Source organism: Bactrocera neohumeralis, chromosome 2 (genome assembly GCF_024586455.1).
Source record: "Bactrocera neohumeralis isolate Rockhampton chromosome 2, APGP_CSIRO_Bneo_wtdbg2-racon-allhic-juicebox.fasta_v2, whole genome shotgun sequence".
NCBI classification, from domain to species: domain Eukaryota; kingdom Metazoa; phylum Arthropoda; class Insecta; order Diptera; family Tephritidae; genus Bactrocera; species Bactrocera neohumeralis.
The window spans coordinates 76,757,282-76,778,699 of NC_065919.1; the positions used below are offsets into that span (position 1 = coordinate 76,757,282).

The window sequence follows — 21,418 nt, forward strand, 5'->3', positions numbered from 1 at the left end:
AGTGTATATGTATGTGTGTGTGTGTGTGTGTGTGTGTGTGTTCGCAATATGCATTATACCATTGCAAGTGTTGGCGTAAACTGCATTCTACCGCCTGCAATGCATATTTTCCATAAACTTCGACACGACCCACAATGCTTTTGGAGAATTCTATACACTCACGCTTATTTATGGTGATTTGTTCTGCGGCTTTGCACTTGGAAAAATTTATAGCTCATCTAGCTGTAAAGTATAGATTATGCACATTCTTTATACACCATAAACGACCACACTTACTTATTTATTGCTTGCTGTTATGCGTGCGCGTGCGCAAAGCGCTTATGCAACCAGAGCCAATTTATGGAAACCGATATCGACCTCGTCGCGTTGCATACCGCGCTTTTGTTGTGACGGCAATGACACTTGACTCGAGTTATGCATGAAAATCTTTCAGTTAGCATAAGTAGTGCCGTTATCCATTAATAGAAAATATGCTTTCTGGATTATGCGCCGTTGGTACTTACAGGCCAGCTAATATACGTGATATACATGACTAGTTATTTCTGTGTTTTGAATATTATCAACTGAGTCGGCTAGTCTATCACAGAAAACATAACTAGGCAACTAAGTCATAAAAATTAGAGGCAAAATCCAAATATAACTGTAACTAAGTTTGTTTACAGTACGAGAAATAAAAAAAGTATATTTAAAAGCACTATCTTCAGCAAATCGACAATACATAGATCATAGCAGGACAGCACCGGATTGTTCCAAAATATAGAAAATCGAGCATTCAGGTCTATGTAACTGGAATGGTATGAATTCATATTCGACCACGGACTGACACCTCGCTAACAATCATCAAAAATGGTTTTAAAATATTTTCATTTGCTACAACAGCAAAAGCAAAGACGGATCTTTTAAAATATCTACCGGGTTTCACTTTGCCATAAAGGTTACTTAGATCACATTAAATTCCTGGATACATAAATTTCTGGAATCTCTTCTTTTTCATTCATAGACAACACTTACTCGGTTATAGACGAGTTTACAACAGTGTGCCAGTCGCCCTTCCTTTTCGCTGTTTGCCGCCAATTAAAACCAGGTTCTTTTCCATCTGGTCTTTCCTAGAGTGTGGAGGTCTTCCTATTCCTCTGCTTCTCCCGCTGGTTACTGCGTCAAATACTTTCAAAGCTGGAGTGTTTCAACCATTCGGACGACATGACCTAGCCAGCGTAGCCGCCGTTTCCCTGTTCTATGAAGAATAAACTGAACTAAACGCTCCGTGAGCTCTGACGTTTAAGGAGCAGCGCGAGAAATGACTTTGTTTCGAACTCTTCTTATAATATTACAAGCAGACGACATATATTTTTTGAAAATATAGCCAGTAAGGTGCTTCAAAAAAAATTTTTGAATTTTTTTTCAACTCTTACCCCCTCAAATGTTAGTGATTGACAAACAAACAATCCACCCTCAAGCCAGGCGCTGTAGCTTAACTCTAAGGGGTCGCTATTTATTTATTTTTTAGGTTCCCATACATTTTACATAGGAATTTTCGTTTTTTATTCAAACTAAAATTTCACCAACTAATTTTCGTTTCTCAAAAATAACCATCACATATTCAGAAAGTTCACTTTTCAAAATTTGGAAATTTCCGCGAAAAAATTTGAGAGGGTAAGAGTTGGAAAAAAAATTCAATTTTTTTTAAAGCACCCTAATAGCCAGTCACTATATATCTATCGCAATAGGATTAAATATTATGGAATTCTTACTCTTTACTGTTGCCAAACACAAACCTTATTTGGGAACAAATAGCTACTGTACGATATATTTGAGTATTTTTTTATAGAAAAAATAAGTCCGACAAAGCGACAGTCTTAAAAACTACAGTTCTTTTTCGGATAGACAAACAATTAGACGTTGAGTATACCATTCTAGTATACCTTCATTCGATTTTTGAGAAAGTTTCTCAACATACTATTTATTGAGTACTTTTGAGGTTATGTGGCAGAAAAACATACGACAAGTTTTACTCTGAGTAAAAGCGGTTTATCAAATAACATCAAAGATTTGATATTGCTTCCAGGGTAACCAGTAAAAGTTTAAAGCTAAAATCAATCTAGTAGCATTGCAGTCTATTACCCTAAACTTCAGAAACAAATGACAATAGTATTCAAGTCAGTGTAACTAAACAAAGTAGTACTGACAAACAGATTTCGCGTTTGAAGGTAGAGGAAATACCAACCAACCTCAATTAGACAAGTGTATGAATGAGTAAATCTAAACTTATATTATTAATTGTTTGCAAAACTTTAATTAAAATATTTCCCTTCCCTTTGCATGTATTACATATATTTATTATAATTAAGACTTACCTTTTTAAAGACACCAATCGGCGCTGATAGTGACGTGCCCCGGCGTTGCGAACTGCAAATAAAAGTGTGAGAGAGCGAGAGGAAAGAGGAAGTTAGTATTATATGGCACAAGGAAAACATTATCTCTGCATAAATGTGTATTTAAAAACGCTAATATTACAGCTTGTAGTGTAGCAACAGGTAAGACAATCAAGTTTATAAAATATATAAGTAATAAGTTACAACACTTAATAATTATAGCAAATTATGGCATTAAACAGCTGACGGCGCTCTGCCAACAGGAAATTGTTTCAAAGTTAGCAAACGCAACTGTAGTTGGCGCGTATATATGAATACATAGTTATACATACAGACATACAAACATATATTATATGTATGTATGGTTGTGTATAAAACGGAGTAATTAAGCAAAATTAGTTGGCAGTTTGTGGTAGTGAAGCTAAGTGAATGTAGATATATTGTATTTATACCCTGAGCAGGGCACTTGTACATATACTATATGTTATAAAAGTATAATATTAACATATTACAACAGCCAGTTCTTTACTACTAAATAATTATAGTTTCTACAATAAAAAAAACAATATGTAAGTAAGTATGTATGCATATATTTGTATATATGAATTTGCTTTATTTGCAAAGCGTATCACCAGCATTGCGTCTAGATTCAGTATTGCCGTATTAAACAGGAATGCATTACAAATAATTACCAATCGATAATTACATGCGACTTTCAAGGCAATCGAGTGCAAGAACGTGAGTAACGGATATTCACCACTCTTGCTGGAATTTACAGTATTTATTTTTTCTTTGGAGGCAGTAGCTGCGACACTTTACTATAAAGCAAACTCATGAATAGGCGGATATTGAAGAATTGCTTTCGAATTGCATTGCTGACGACAGCGTTTGCAGAAAGCAGTAATCTCAAACAACAAAGTGCCAACTTCTTGAGCCATTTAATACATTTGTACCATTAGATGTACATACATATGTTTCACATATCATTAATTTATGCACTTAACATACTTTTGAGTGGCCAACACGACAGCTGGTGAGAAATGGAAATGTTAATGCAATAATTGCCGAAAGCAATTAAAATAAAATTGCATACGCGCCAACAACGACACAAACCAAGGCAAATTATATTATTCATGTGCATTACGAGCATTTAAACGTCGGCAATTACACACCATTAAGCCTATATTAGCATAGTCGCACTTTTTGAATAGACCTTATGTAATATCAATTGCCACAAGGGGATATTTGTACATACTTACAAATATATGTATGTAAATCATACTATTGCCGCAACCTAATTTTAAATTTTTTTGTTGAAAACATGTTAGCAAACCGGCGTTAATTGGTATGATATACATACAATAAACATCGATAGGTACCTGTAAAATTGGGTCTTTCGAAGTGTATGTCTATGAAAGAAAACGAAAATCACCGAAAAACATAACTAAATTAAGATTAATGTGATTTCATAATCTAATTTTCAGAAGTTTTGATTAAGTATTTTATCAAAGGGAGAGAACTGTAATGGAATAGTTTCTTGTTGCTCCTGTAAGCTACATAGAAATCATACCAAAATAATTATGAGAAACGCTCCCAAAGCCTACAACTAATGGGAGCATATGTATGAAAAATGTTCTGATAACCACCTGGAGATAGATAAACGAAATGCTACAGATCATAAAACCCTTACAGTGTATTTTTGATATAGAGAAGGGTCCCTTAAGACAGAATTTGAATCGACTTGACAGAATCAGAATTAATTTACGTTTTTTTCCACATACTGTCTCTGTTTTGACGAAATAAAAACTGTTATTAACACAGCTGTAATTTTCAATCTCTTCATTGAGATGATATCTCTATCTAACTGTTTCATAAAATATGTAATTCAATGCAAATTTATAGAAAGGAGAGGAAGCTTATATTAGATCAAGAACAAAATCCCTCATTTTATCATCTACAAGACCGGTGGAACCTTTTTGACTACAGAAAAGTATTCTTCCGGTTATTACGGTTCATGACATCATATGATGAGATAGGATTTGTAGCCTATATAGTATATTATATATTTATGAAAGATTTTGACTCTCTTGGATGAATAAATGAACGTTGAATCATCACTTTTGAGATTAAAACAAGCCCACAATGGCCCACAAGTCATTGAGTTCTTTTGAAAGTAGGCGTCAACTCAAAATACCAAGTGAATTAGCAATTACACAGCGTAAGACAAGTGGTCGAAACCTCCGCTGTGGGAATATTCAATACAATAGTATTCAAGACTAAGTTTAAAGTTGACTTCCCATAGTTTCCTATATGATCCAAGTAGAGGTACTTTTTTCAATAGCCTTTTTTTTGACAGATCACGCGTGAGTCGTGTCAAGCTGTCATTTTATTTTGGTTCAGCATTGTTTGGCATTTTATCATGGAAAGACTTACGCCCGAACAATGTTTACAAATCGTTCAACTTTATTATGAAAATTCACATTCTTATGTATGGAATGACTTTGAGCATTTTATGTCGAGATCTTAAATTGAAAGAGTACAAAATACAGCTTGTGCAAGAACTGAAGCCACTCGACCTTCCCAAGTGACATCGTTAGCTGTATGGGCTCTTGAAAAGTTCCAAGAAGATCCGACGTTTTCGAGACAAGTTTTGTTCAACGATGAGGCCCATCTCTGGCTCAATGGGTATGTAAACAAGTAAAATTGGGACGAAGACCAACCAAAAGAGGCTCCAGAGCTTCCATTTCATGCAGAAAAATCAACGGATTGGTGGGCCGCTGCAGTCATTGGTACATATTTCTTCAAAAATGATGCCGGTGAAAGCGTAACCGTCAATGGCGACCGTTATCGCGCCATGATAACCGACTATTTGATGCCTAAAATTGCATCTCGGCGACATTTGGTTGGCAGCAATAAATGGAGAACACTTCGGTGAGCAGATAATTTCACGTTTTGGGCCGGTCGATTGGCCACCAAGATCGTGTATCATAACGGTAACCTTCTCCTGTGGGGATATTTAAAGTCTAAAGTCTATGCGGACAAACCCGCTTCGATTCAGGCTTTGGAACAAAACATCGCGCGTATCATTTGCCAGTTATCAGTCGAAATGCTCGATAGGGTCATAGTCGGCCGATGTAGCCGCGGCCAACTTTTGAAAGGGATAATCTTCAAAATCTAAATGCAAAATAATGTTCTTTCGAATTATAATAAAAATTCTCCATTAGATTTGAAAGTTTTTTTTCTTTAAATTTAGTAAAAAAAAAGTTTCATTTCCAAGATATTAAAAATTTCGAAATGAACTAGTAACTTCATTTAATTTCAAGCTTAAACTTGAAGGTAGCACATAAGCAGCATTGCGTTTAGAAAAAGCTTGATTTTTTGCAAAACAAATGTTTACTTACGAACAATAAACCCTGCTGGTAAATTCAGTCGTGCGGAATCGCCTGAGTGGTGTGATATGAGGACTTTTGCATGCCACATGCCACATGGGAAATATTTTCATTTACATATGTACATATGTATGCATACAAGGTAATACATCGTGTGGCACCAAATCGCACGTTTTACATACACATATGTGCATATACTTGTACACTAGAGGCTTACACAATAGCATCTTTACAACATTGCATGAAGTGCGAGTACTACGCTTACTCGCTGGACGCCTGGTCCGCCTGTTGGTCGCTCGACCATGTGCTTCAGCTCTTTCCAGCTGACATGCAACAAACACAAAACTACATGCATACATGTACATAAGTATATCTGAAGGTACGTACTTCGGTATGTGGCACACGGAACTTTTGGCAGCAGCGTGCCACAGCTGTGGCGTCAGGCACACCGCCATTAGACATTTGTGTTTGTAAGCCGGCGAGAAGATGATGTCGTAATCGTTGCGATAGTGTTAAACATTGCGCTAAACTATTTCTTTTATTTTTTTATTTTTCATTTTTTTTTTTGTACACGAGTACGGAAATGTGCATAATGCCGAGAAATCCCTTTTTGAAATCCATTGAAAAGTGTTGGCATGAAATGTGGTAAACATTTTCGCAAAGCTTTTTGCCGTCAATGAAGTTGGCTGTGCAGCGCATTATTGTTGTTGTTGTAGCTCTGTTGTACCACAAGTGGAAATCTGAGAATTATGGTGGTGCTATTTTGTTATTGTTTGTGTTTATTTCTGAAAATTTTACCTCGTTAAAAAAGTTCAGAATGAAAATGTTTGATTTAAAGCAAAATTTGTGGGAAGTGATGAAATGCATAAGCTTATGTAGCGGTGCATAATCAGAAGAGTGAGTATATATGTACATATGTATATTATTATACAGTTACACCTGCAACTTTGTTGTATTAAATTTTCCTAGAAAATTATACAAATTCGCATAGCGAATTGGATAAACGCATTATAAATCAAGGGAAATGGAGATTTTCGGTGTAAAAAGTGTTATGAAATTAGTCATAGAAGATCTATAGTGTCCCAAATAATTATTTATTAGGTCACCTTCACTTAGGACGCATAAAAAATTGGGCCGCGAATTATTTTTAAACATATTATAGAATTTTAAGAACTTTCTTGCAACTTACAATAATTTTATATTTTTTTCTTTATTTTTTAATTCCATTTAAAGCGAATGACTTTGACAATATACTATTTATAAATGCGCCAAAATGTATATTGTACTTTAAATATATCAAATGTTGCCTATGCTTAGGCTGACGCTTTAAATTAAACTTCAGTAACAACAATTTGAAGTCTGGAGTCATGTGTAGTAAAGTGTAAAGAAAGTGAGGAAAGTACTCTGAGCGCCATTCGCTTAGGAGTGGCCAGAAACAATTCTTTTACATATGGCTATAGCAGCTCACGACTTCCGGCCTTAGACCAAGTATCCTCTGAGTAGCCAAAAAACATCTGTTTGAAGGCGAGCAAAAATGAGAAGACGAAACATCCCTCCCCAGGGTTGTGCGCTGAGTTTGGGACCCGCCACTAAAAAACACCCCAATGAAAAGAAGAAAACAGCCTCCGCTGTTGTAAACTCGGCTATAACCACCTAAACACTGTCTACGCTAATAAAGTAGATTAACAATTTCCGACAATAATTGGTAAATTTTTCCGTGACACTATTTTGTACAGATTTGAACTCATATTCTCCCTTCCTATTTTCTTTTCACTCTCATACTGAATATGTACATACATATGTAAACTAATATAATATTTATAATTTATTTTTTTTTTTTTTTGTAAAATTACTTTTTAATATTGTAGTAACGAATATTAGCGAATAATAGGCTTGTTGACAAATCAGAGTGCTAAAAGCTTTTCTGAAATCATTAGCATCTTCATAGACACTTTGCTAACAGTGACCACAAATTTCCAGTTAAATAATATATATACTATATATATGAGCGTTTATGTGTTTAGGAATATTCTCAATCACATTAACATAGCAAAAGTGAAAAAGCTATAGATTTGTCATCAACTGGTTTTTCTAGCTAACTAAATCAATATATGGCACATATTTACATGTCAAAGGCACGTAGGTTTCTCCACTGATATATATGCATATGGTAGAGTGAGCAAAAAAAAATTTATCGAATTTATGTGTTAAATGAACCTACATGCAGAGAAAAAAATGTCCCAGGCATGACTTTTAGTTTAATATTTGAAATGTCTCTATGAGCATTCAAAGCTTTCCATAACTTTTGAAAAGAAGTATTATAACATAAAATTTCCCTGAGGTGTACTGTTTTCAATTTAAATGTACAAAGAAGCTTTGAAAAGAAAAAAAATCATTTTTTTATTGTTTCATTTTAACCCATAAATTGAATTTATTTGATTTTTGGCTCACATTAGTGTATAGTTTTTGATACTTTTGAGTATAAACAAAAATTTTATATTTACCATTTTTAAGGCGGGGTTTTACGGGAATTTATTTATTATCTTATTAAATTCTACAACACCTCTAAGAATATTGTCAAAATTTAGAAGCTGATCCGAGTAATAGTTTCGGAGATACAGCCTTGAGAACTTGTGCCATCGAGGCTAACAAGTGCGCCGTCTTTAAACGTGTTTTTCCCAAAACTGTGTTTTTGAAGTCTGTTGGCAAGATATTTCGAGAACTACTCAACCGGTCTTCATGAAATTTTACTCAGGTCTTTGAAATACTGTTCTAAAATCTTCGAACAGCTGCCATACAAGCTGACCTATAAAAATCAAGATAAAAATCCTTTTATACCATTTTATGCTATAAAAATTCACCTGTGAAAGATATTATAACATTATAATGTTTTTTTTTATGCAATTTGTCTATTACCTAATTTGAGGGCGTGTATCTGTAATTGTTATGTTCTTGCAACAACTTGCTAACAACGTCATTAAACTGCTGAGACGAGCTTCATTTTGGAAATTATGAGACCTAATTTACACCTACTTATCCACATAAAAACGAATGTATGTTTGTATGCGGTTGAAAAATCCTTTCACTTTGCCATTGCCACCAATTAAAACAACAACAATATGAAAGATATGAAAGAATTATTATGTATGTATATGCAGACCTCTTTAAGTTGAAAATGTGCTGCAAATGTTTAGTAGCAATTATCTGGTAATTAAGCGCAACATCTGTAATTAGCATGGCGACATGAGTAGCAACAATGGTTGGCTGGGGAAATCCTAGGGAAACGTGAGGCACACAAATGGCAGCAGCCTACATTTGCTGAACAAGCAACAAAAGATTATCATGGCTATGAGAAGACATGCTTTTAAAATAAAATCACACACACACATACACTTAGATACATACATACATAAACACACGTGCATTAGGCATAGAGTAAGAAGGCACGAATTTACATTTAGTCACAGGTAAGCAGGTATGACTTATTTTTGTGTACACAAATCCATACAATAAGAAAAATGTAGATGTTTGTATGTATGTATGGGAGAGTGTATAAAGATGTGCGCCTCTCTGCTAAGGCGACATGCACGAGCGGTGTAACGTCATTACGGCAGCGCGTCAATAAGCGACAAGAGTCACATTTTAAGCAGAATTCCGCGCGACTTGACAAATACTCATCGAATCTGAATGTTCGAACGAATTGTGGACTTTTTCCAACAGCAACACACAAACACACACATACAAATGTCTGTTTCATAAATGTGTTACGAAGACTTGGCACCTTTGTTCTAAGTCTCCGGAATTTGTTTCTGCTCTTCGCACCGCTCACAGCCGTTCAACATGTGGCGTCACACATTTCTAAGGTGAAATTCATTTATTTTTTGCTTTGTACTTGAATATGAACATGCATAATACATATCACACTTTTACGATAAGTAGGCAGGCGCGCAAACAACGCGACTTACAGACATGAAAGCATATGAGGCAGATACATACAGTTATGTAGTATTTTTATGCACGGAAATTGTTTCATTAAACTTTTGAGTGCTCCGAAAATAGTTGCTGGCTGCGTTGGGTGGGAGGCGCATTTGAAGTGCCAGGGAGCTACATACATGGGAAGCGGGGTGCTTTGTTTACTTAAGCAATATTTGTAGTATACTATATAATATATAGTGATGCCAAAATACTCGTTTTTAGTTTTATTAATTCAAAAGTGCTAAGTGCTTTATGAGCTGAGGTAGTTTGTAGTTTCGAATTTTTTCGTAGATATCTCGAGTACGTGCATATTGCTGATGTTAAAAGTTTAACAAAAATAAACATTAAATATATGTTGTAAATTAATACCTCAGATAATAAAAAAAAACTTTTATTTCTTATTAAAAATTCTGAAATCAAAAAATTTTAAATCTTCAAAAATTCATAAATATTTTAAAAAATTTAAAGTAACATAATAAATTCAAATAGGTATATATTCACTATAAACATTGTATTTTTTTATATAAATTCGACTGAAAATTTTTTAAGTATTTTTTCTAAAAATTTTAATACATAGCTATCACGCCGTACATAGTCCTACTGGTCTTTAATAAAATTTCAAAATTAACTTCAGTTTAATTTAAGGTAAACATTCGTCACACAGTACGTCAACATTTTTTGTGAACTGTAAGAGCGACTTGATGTCTATATTTGATATTTCGTCCGGCCTGTAAACTACGAAGCTCCTAGATACTTAAGTCGAGGTCTAGATAGTACTGGGCAAAGGCATAAGATGTGTGACAGCGTATCTCTCATGTTAACTTCTCTGCTCTTTCTGAAGTATCATTATCACTCATGCCCTTCCGACTCGCATATGATGCCAGTAGGTTGTGACCTGTCAAGAGGTTTTCTAAAGGTCTCTTGTACATGATCTTTGTGATCCTGCATGTACTTGAGGCAATCCATCTCGCCCTGATCCGCTGATCCGCCTATCAGTTCTTTCGTAAAATTCGTTGTATTTTGTTCTTCGTGACTGCTGTATTTCCTGTACTTATTCGGTAGTCAGATGGATAGCACTTTTGGCAATCTCATCAACTGCCTCGTTTCGCGGAACTCCTTTGTGCCCTTAAACCCTGTATACTTGTATATGCAGCTGTTTTTCGTCAGCTGTTACATCAACTGCTTCCTTGCTGTGGGTATATAACTTGGATAAACTATTTGTTATAAATGAGCCAAAATGTAGGCACAGTACACAGTATACCAAATTTTGCCTACATTTGTGTATGAAATTTTAAAATAAAACCTTATAAATTGCAAAAAATCAGGAAATTCATACTTTCAAGAAAGATTGTTGAAGCTAACCTGTGGCTAAAAAGCGATAGCATGTATTCTAAACATTGAAAAATGTGTGATACCCAAACTAAAACATGAATCACTTATTATTAGAATACAGGATTTTAGAATTTGGAAAAGCTCCCATCAGCTTAAACTCTATTTAGGAAGTACTAAACTGATAACCTCCTCGACTGAAACATACTATATATCCACTACTCATCATAGTAGCAAAAACAGCTTGAGATGACTGTAGCCCCTTTCATGGCACTTTTGCTATGAAAACTCATTCACATCTAAGTCAAGTACTATAAGCATAAAGTGATATAATTCTCATGCAGCAGCTAATCAGATAAATTTGATGGTTAGGTTAAGTTGTATCGTGTAAAAGTCACTCCACAATTTAATTTAAAGAAGAAGGGAGCTAAAATAAGAATTCGAGAATATTATTCGACCACACAAAAAAAACTAAAAGAATAATTGTTCTATACAAGCATAGACAAGAGAAGAAATGATCGAGAAGCCGTTTGAAATATCAAAAGATCCTAAATGACTTAAGTCCGAAGCAATTTGGTATCATTAATTTAACGTAAAAAACCGACAAAAACAAGTTTCCTAAAAAGTTAATATAATAAATTTAGTTTTCAACATCAACTTTAATAACTTTTCAAGTTGAGCTTTCACTATAAACAAGCTTTTGCGCGAAATCATAGTGTGCGTCTTGTATTAAGTATCTATGCACATACAAATAAATCCACTTCTTAAATATAAAATTATTCGTGTGAATGTCAATGTGACCTTAAACAATAATTGAAGGTTAGACAAATTCACTTAACTTCTTTTTCGCCGCAAAGCTCTCTAATCATAATTGCAGTAGTGAGACTTATGTATAATGCATAAAAGACATGTCTATGCCTATGTGTGTATGTATGTATTTTTTGTTGTGCTTGTGGTTATATTTGCTCATGAAATTTTGCGTGTAATTTAAAACTCATTTTATTATGATGATTATCAAGTGTCATTTATGTCGTTACCACAACTGTTTATTTACTTACATATATGCGAGTAAATGTAAATTAATACTTGTTTGTGCTTATTTACAGACCAATATACAAACATACAAAATGTATATATGTATGTATTGAGATGGGCATAAGTAACTTAATGTGGGAGTTTAAAAGTGGAGTCTTGTTGGAAAATATGTGTGTATGTATGTATGTATAGTTTATGACTCTAGCATAGACGCCTCATCTATGAATTTTACACAATCTATGTATGTATGTGTATTTACCTATAACTGCCTATAATTACACGAATTTGCAATAAAACCAAAAGCATGTCGAGGTCACAGTGGTAGACAAAACTCTATAGACGCAAATCCCACATAAATTCGAAATTTTAAAATATGCTTGAAAATAGATAGTTGTGAAATAAAATTTATATGAAATTAAATATGCAAATTTATAAATAATTTTTTTTCGTCGAATATTTGGAGTCATCTTTTTGGCATATTGGCAATAAAGCTCTTAATAAATAAAAGTAAATATGTATGTATGTATATAGAAGAAGTATTTGAAAAGAAAAACTCAGCAAACTCCCCACTTATTTACCGAGTAACGCCTGCTCCTCGGCTTGGCGCCACACCACCGCCATAGAGCAGTGACTAAAAACGGATATGAATAATCGCGCTTGAAGATAAAGCTCATATATGAAATTAATTTAAGAAGCCCGCTGACTTCGCCCAAATTAACTGTGTATTTTTATCTTTTTATTTTATCTTTATTTGCATTTTGTTTATTATTATTAATAGGTGTGTGTTTTGCAAGCATTTGCACTTAAAACTGAACGCCCGCATATTGACGAAGCTTACACATGGTTTTTTCTAACATAAATTTTTTATTGAATATTTATTTATTATTATTTTTATTTTTTCACATATATAAATACGTATGTACATATATAATTTTTTAATACGGGTTTCTTAATTATGCGTCGCTTTTTTATTAACACTTAGTAATTTTTTTCGGTTTTGTTTCAAACTCTTCGTGCCGTCGTTCGCCTTGCTTTCAGCGAGTGGTCGACCAACTTTCTCCGCGATGCGTCGATGAACGCATTTAAAATACCAGAAAGCAACAATAAATTGAATGCTGGAAAAAAATTAGCCAAAGCCATAAAGTTTTTGTTTTCAACATTTGTTTTTGTTTTTAGCTTTTCTTTCTTTTTGTTGGTGACCAACGCATGAGTAAAGCATGGAGTTACGCATATTCGAGAAGGTATTTTTGTGAAATGTTGGACGAAGAGTATGCACCAGTTTGTATTACTGTGAATGTTTGGCGCATACGCGAATGTTGTTGGCAAGGAATGTGGCAGGTGGAAAACATTTGTATATGACTTACGTGGTAAATGACTTTAAGCATTGCAAAAAACTATGTACATAAGTATGCAATAGCAAAAAATCTGAAATACAAATTATTACAGTAAAATAAAATTAAATTCTACAAATTTATTTAATTAAGTTAAGTTAAATGCAGTTATGAGTTAAGTTAAGTAACACATAAGTGTAAATAAATTAAGTTATTTTAAGTGAAGTTACGTCAGGTTAAGTTACATTAATTTAAGTTAAGTCTTATTACAATTAAATAAAATTAATTTCTTTTAATTCAATTAGATTAAGTGAAATTATTAAGTTAAGTTAAGTTAAGTTAAGTTAAGTTAAATTAAGTTAAGTTAAATTAAGTTAAGTTATGTTAAGTTAAGTTATGGTTTCGTTAAGTTAAGTTAAGTTAAGTTAAGTTATGTTAAGTTAAGTTATGTTTCGTTAAGTTAAGTTAAGTTAAGTTAAATTAAGTTAAGTTATGTTAAGTTAAGTTATGTTTCGTTAAGTTAAGTTAAGTTAAGTTAAGTTATGTTAAGTTAAGTTAAACGTTACGTTACGTTACGTTACATTAAGTTAAGTTAAGTTAAGTTAAATTAAGTTAAGTTAAGATGAGTTAAGTTAAGTTATGTTAAGTTAAGTTATGTTAAGTTAAGTTAAGTTAAGTTAGTTAAGTTAAGTTAAGTTAAGTTATGTTAAGTTAAGTTAAGTTAAGTTTAAGTTAAGTTAAGTTAAGTTATGTTAAGTTAAGTTAAGTTATGTTAGGTTAAGTTAAGTTAAATTAAAATAATAAAATAGAATTCAATTTTTTTAAATTCAAATAAAATTAACTTAAGTCAAGTTACGTTTAGTTATGTTAAGTTAAAAAAATGAAATTGAATAAAAAGTTATGAATATAAAAATAAAAAAAAATAAAATGTACTGATGAAAACTAAAATTAGAAACAATAAAAAATAAAGTACCTTATTTAGTTAAATTGCAGAACAAACCAAAAAAATGTGCACAAATATTTAATGAACCATAAAAAATTAAAAAATTTATAAATATTAAAAACAATGTAATTTATGAGCTTGTGCCAATCATTTTCACATCTTGCTAACCGCGACTTGCGCTGTGTAATTTTTCACTCAATTTTCAACTAAAATATTCATTCATGCAAATTATGTGCTTGGCCTCTCATAGGATTTCCCGGCGAGCAGCACCAACTTATGGTACATTGTGCTAATGGGCATGCTAATTTCCCACTGGAGTAAGCAATCAACACCATATACAAACATACATATGTACATAGGTACATACATATGTACATATATACCTATGTATGTACATGGCGATAGCTGTGAAAACGCAAAACTATGCTTTATTTGTCTATTAACGAGCAAACACACACGCATGGAGATATTTGTGTAAGTATTTGTATGAATCGAAATTAGCTTCTATATTTGTCGGCAAATATGTGTAGATATGTATATGTATGTATGTATTTGCTGTATGTACACGTTTATACATACATAAATAGGCTTGACTTTAGTAGAGATTCAAAATCGCGCCGATGCTGTTAAAGTCCGACCGCTCTCGTTGCTTATGCTGATGTCTATCACGCTGATTGTTTAACTAGCTGCCAGTTGTTGGTTGTTGGCGGATTTGATTGCCTTATTTGCACTTGCCAATTTACATATGCTCATACGTATATATATATTTATGTATATATATATATATATACCCTCATATATATATTTATATTTGCATGTATTTGAAATGGTTGTGTATTTTGATAATGGATGTACATGCATATACACACTTACATATGTATGTATGTGCAAATATGCACATCTTATTATACTGACTCTGGCTTTGAAGTTTTGCACAGCCTATTACAAGCATGTTCTAAATGCTTCGTACTTTTATTTGATTATGAAAATACAATTTGTTTACGCTTACATTTGTTTGTTGTAATATTTATAAGCACACATCCGGTGATTTCGAAGGAAAAAATGTCATTGTATTACTTGTACATTTGTAAGCGTTATTCGACTCACGTAAAAAATGCAATATTTTTATGCGTTTTAATACAAATAGCAATCATCGGCTTCAAAAAAGATTTACTATCGGTAGAAATATATTGGGGGAAAAAGTCTTTTCGTATTTCTAATCAAATTTCAATTTATTTTTTTTATATTTATAATGAACTTTAATGAACCAAACATGTACAATTTTGGTCGACCACTTTTTGCCATTTTACCGCTAGAGACATTATTCCATCAACGTAAAACTTTTCTGGTTTCTCGGCGAAAAACTGCGACAAGTAATTATTCCATTAAGGGAGTTCTACATTGACCGAAACAAATGGTAATCCAATGATGCAAGGTCAGAGCAATATGGTGTATGCATTAAAACTTCGCAGACAAGCTCTCCCAGTTTTTGCTGAGTCATCAAATGTATGTATGTGGTCTAGCGTTGTGCTGTTGGAAGGCGAAGCCCTTTCTGTTGATCAGTTCTGGCCGTTTTTTTCGATTACTTGCTTCAATCTCATCAGTTGTTGACAGTAAAATGTAAAATCAATCGTTCGACCAGGCTGGAGCAGCTCATAGTGAATGATTCCTTTCCAAACCCACCAAACACTCGGCATAACCTTTCGGGGCGTCAATCTTGGCTTTGCGACCATTTGTTGAGCTTCACCACGCTTGGTCCATGATATTTTTCGCACATTATTGCCGTATTTGATCCACTTTCGTCTCCTGTTAGCATTCGCTTCAGAATGCTACGATTTCATTTCGTTTCAGCAAAGAATCGCAGATGTTAATTCAGTCCATTATATTTTTCACAGACAATTCATGTGGTACCCAAATATTGAGCTTCTTTTTGTAGCCAGCCTGTTTTAAATGGTTCAAACCGTTTGATGATGAATGCTGAGTTCCTTAGCATTGTCTTGGCTGCTTATGTGACGGTCCTGGTTAATATTTTCCATCATTTAATCGACTTTTTCAACGATAAGGTGCGTCCTTCATATCGAAATTTCCAGAACGAAAGCGAGCGAACCATTATTGTGCTACAAGAACTGATACAGCATCATCTTCGTAAGTTTCACAAATTTTATTGGTGGCTTGCGTGGCATCTTCCCTTTTTTATACAAAAATTTCAAAATACAGCGAATTTCTTCATTATTTTTGAAAAGCTGTAATTTTTTCTCAACTTCCCCGAATTTAATTTTTTTTTTGTTAAATGAAACTTAAAATCTCACCTTTGCAACAATATATTATATGACACAATGTAATTGGTGGCACTGGATATACACGACTGCAACGACATCTTTTGACAAAATACGAAAAGACTTTTTCGACTACCCAAGATTTCATTTTTTATATGAGAAAAAAGGCTGTTTTTCACCCAAGAAAACCCATGTAACCCTTTAAATCTTTATTTATGACCTTGCTTTCAATTAATCTTTCCAGATAAGTTAGACCCTTAGATTTTTTAATCTATTATTTTAGTAATTCAAGTTTCCATGGTTTTCTTTGTTCTGTTAAGTAAAATATACAAAAAAAGTAACGTGAACAGTGGTGATAAGCCTTCATTTGCAATATTTTTATTTGTTTTTGGAAAAATTCCCAGTCCTTCACAGATGCTCTAACTGCGGCCAAATAATTTTCCTCATGCCCTTTCAATTTTCAAATTACAAAACTTTACAAGATACCTTACTTTGCTCAATTTAATGACCATCAAATAAAATAATGAAAGCTCTACCGTTTTATGTATGTATGTATGTATAGTATGTCGGTAAGCACATCAAAGTTTTCAGCGCGAAAACTTTTCCATTTCATTAAGTAGCAGCAGCCATTATTCTTATTTTTTTTTAATTCTACCTCATTACAAGCGCTTAGTAAAGCACGTTTTTTAATACATTTATGTTATGTATGTATATGTATGTATGTTTGTGTTTGTAAATATGTATAAAGCAAATATATACTGTTGCCAGTTTTCACACTTTGCCGCTGTCAAGAAGCCATTATTATTTTAATTATTGCTCTTCATTGAAACCGTTATGCGCACCAGTGTACTCATTACATACACACAAATACAAATACGCATACGAATAAGAAAATGATTGGCACACTTGTGCACCATTCAAATGCTTTGTTTCACCGCATGGCACCGGCGGCAGCGACCGCAGAGAGCGCAAAGTGCAAAAGGCGCAAAGTAATAACTCTTGTGCTAAAATTGATTTTCTCATCTGCCAAGTGAAATCTTGCAGCGGCATTAGAAATATTCCAAAGCGCATACACACATAAGTTGTGATACAAGCAGACATTTATATACTGTTATATGTACATAAGCACCTTCACCACTCGTCATTAGAACAGCGCGCGGCGATCGCTTTTGTTATTTGCCGGCGTTTAGAAATCACTGCCGATCGATTATTGCTTTCGAACGGCATCCATCGCGTTGGATCGGATCGATTTGGACGACAAAGCGTGCAATCGAACTGTCTGTCAGTTTGCCACAAATGTCAGTGATCGAGTCATGTGCTCTTTGAGTGGCCCCAACGCCCTGAGTGTGACGCGCGTGTGTGGATAAATTAGAATAATCGATATGCGGATATGTAAAATGTACCGTTATATTATATTATATTTTCTTTTTTGCAATTAAAGTGTCTTTCTCTTGTCATAACGCCTCACGCTGATATTTAATGTGCAGACAAGTCAGGAAACTTTCTGCTTCATACAAAATTTTTAATATAAAAGTACCGTTTTCTGATATTACGGAAGTACAGATTTTGAACTAAAGCATTAAATTGTTCAGAAATAGTTTGCGGTGGGTTAGTTGGCAACCAGTGTTCATGTTACCATACAGTGTTGTGCATCAAAAAAATGTTAATGTTGTTAAATCAATTGAGGACAAATAAAATAATTTATGAGAATTCACAATCATACTGAAATTATGGAGGGAACACTTCCCCATCCTGTTGAATAGCAGTGAAAGTATAACACCAGGAGATGGTGAGGCAGATTCCCCAATCGATGACGATGGAACAGACGTTCCATTGCCCGACCATGAAGAAGTTCAAATAGCAATTACCCGTCTGAAGAACAACAAAGCGGCGGGGGCCGATGGATTGCCGGCCGAGCTATTCAAACACGGCGGCGAAGAACTGATAAGCGGCATGCATCAGCTTCTTTGTATAATATGGTCGAAATAAAGCATGCCCAACGATTGGAATTACAGTGTGCCCTGCCCAGTCCGCAGAAAGGAAACCCCCACAATCTGCACCAACTACCGTGGGATAAGCCTCCTGACTGAAGTCCATTGCCAACAAACTGATTGGATTAGCCGTGAAAAGAGAATCGACACACACCACCTCATCGTCGATTTTAAAGCCGCTTTCGACAGCACGAAAGAGAACTGCTTCTATGCCGCTATGTCTGAACTTGATAGTCCGGCAGAGCTAATACGGCTATATTGAGCAACACCAAAAGCTCCGTCAGAATCTAAAAAGACCTCTCCGAAATTTTCGATACCAAGCGAGGTTTTAGACAAGAAGACTCCCGTGTGACTTCTTCAACCTATTCGAGCTACAGAGCTGCATAGAGAAGCTATACGATGCAGAGTCGACGTTACAAGTTTTCGAGAGACGGAAAGTTTATGGTCCGCGATATATTAGGCTAGGTCATGTCGTTCGAACGAACTAAAACACTCCAGCTTTGACAGTATTCGACGTAGTACCTGCCGGGGAAAGCAGAGGAAGAGGAAGACCTCCACTCCGTTGGAAACATCAGGTATCTCCAATTGCAAAAAGAAGAAACGACTGGCGCGCTGTTGTTAACTCAGCTATAATCGCGTAAGGCGGTGTCTACGTCAATAAAGAATGAGGTGCTCTTTTGGGGCAAGTTGATATATAATCTTTAATTCATATGAAAAATCAGCAATAATATTTGAGAAGTACAAAAAAATATGACTGTTAAAATAATATTTGATTAATAACCAAAATATGTATAAAATTTCTATGCTTAAATAATACTATTTTTTATTTTAAAACTATAAACTGTTTTATGCTTATAATTGCCAATATTTTACTTTAATAATTATTATGATTATAATTGATCAGTTTCGAAACGGTCGGTGAAAAGACATTTATATAATAACGAGTTTTAGCTGAGTAACAAATTTTCTCTAACAAAATTTATCAAAAAATTGATATATAAATACATAACATCTGAACGTGACATAAGTTTCTATATTTGGCTATTCATGTTGCTCCAATTCGATAAAAGATTTCAATTGCTCCAGAAAAAAATTGTCTTTCTTTATTATGAGCCACTTCCAGTCTACTACAGCAGCTACTAATGAATCTATACACACCTATATATGTGAAGTCAAAGCTACTATATACATATATATATAAGCTATATAGCTTACAGAGTCAATATGTGTGAGCGTATTAAGACTGTTTAAGAATTACTTATAAAAAGGAAACAAATTAAGCCGATTTGCACGCTAAATTACACCGAACACTTTCGGTTTCACTTAACTATGCCGAATGCTCACATGTTGAATTTGATATTATTTTTATTATATAATATATAGTATGTTTAGTTTTCGGTTTTGAAATCATACAACGCGTTTTAGAGGAATTTATTTAATACGTTTTACCTGTATATTTATTAATTTTTATTTTAATGTATTTTTAGATTTATTTTATATCAAAAGTTATTTTATTATTATTTTTATAATTCATTTTTTTTATTTTTTTTTATAAAATTGGTATTTATTTCAATCTTCAATCAGCTATACTTATACAAAATTAATATGTAGTATATGTGATATTAAATCAGCGTGAGAGCAAAAAATCCAAAAAAATATCGCATGCGATTCAGAAGCCAAAAAAATTCGCCTTTGCACATGTTTAAGACTTAACACGCACTTTTGGCAATTATTACACATAATTAGCTGCGATTGCTTTTAAAAGTTTCAATTTGATTCGAAGTAATACCCGGATTTATAAAAAAATGGCTAATTTTGCAAAAGCTAATGGCCTTGAGGGCAGGATTAAGAATAACTAGTTATTTGCTGTGATATTTTCACATATTTACTTTGGCGAGTTAAACTCAAATCGAACACAAACAAATGCTGATCATTGTTCGCGGCAGACAAAAAATAATAATTAAACAAAAACACAATTGGCTATTTACAAAACTCGCAAACATTGAGCTGAAAGGTTCTGCGATTTTTTGCAAAGCAACGCGCCGAGCACAATGTATAAATGGTTAACGAACGCCTACCTAACCTATATTGACACATACTATACACATCAAGGAAAGCAGGTAAAAAATTGAATTTTCTACAAAACTACACAAACATTATTTAATTTTTTTTCATAATTATAAAAAAATTCTATCCAGACACACGCGAGTTATGAACTCGTTACATAACCATGCTCTTATTTGGTAATGAGCTTTTATTGTATCGCTTATGCTTCATTAACGATCTTATTTTTTTTAATTTTCAATATTTTTTCTTTGACTTTTTGCAGCTTTCATTGTGTAATTCTGGTTTCTGAACAGCTAATTTCTTAAGTCGCTATTCACTGATCATTCAATGGCACTCGATTGTACTCGTGCTCGTTGGCGAGCATCGCCAAGTACGGTTAACATTTCCGGTAACAATGACATTTACTGTTCTTTGCGTAACACGTAATGGCTAATATTAGCTGTGAGCACTTGTTAACATTTGTTCATAAATAAAAAAATAAAACTTTGATTAAATAAAATTTTTATTAAATTTGTTTTGGTAAAATGCCAATTTTAATATTTACAATTAAAAATTTTTATATTTTCATTATGAAAATGTGAGTTTTTTTTTTTTAACTGGTAAAATAATAAGAAAATATGATTTCGTGCAAGAAAATTTTGTTTGTAGTTACTAAATAAAAACGACAAAAATATTTGTGTTTTACAATTTTTAGGTTATGTAAAATAGGC

At 33.5% G+C, this 21,418-nt stretch overlaps 1 protein-coding gene across 3 annotated transcripts in view; it reads right to left on the reverse strand.

The window, feature by feature from the left end:
- The window catches only part of LOC126755231 (mucin-5AC), a 130,931-nt gene that overhangs the window by 99,643 nt on the left and 9,870 nt on the right, over window positions 1-21,418 (reverse strand). For all 3 annotated transcript variants that reach the window (XM_050467656.1, XM_050467646.1, XM_050467664.1), the window contains one exon: window positions 2,355-2,406. The gene's annotated coding sequence lies outside the window, so the exon portion shown is untranslated. The remainder of the gene's footprint in view (window positions 1-2,354; window positions 2,407-21,418) is intronic.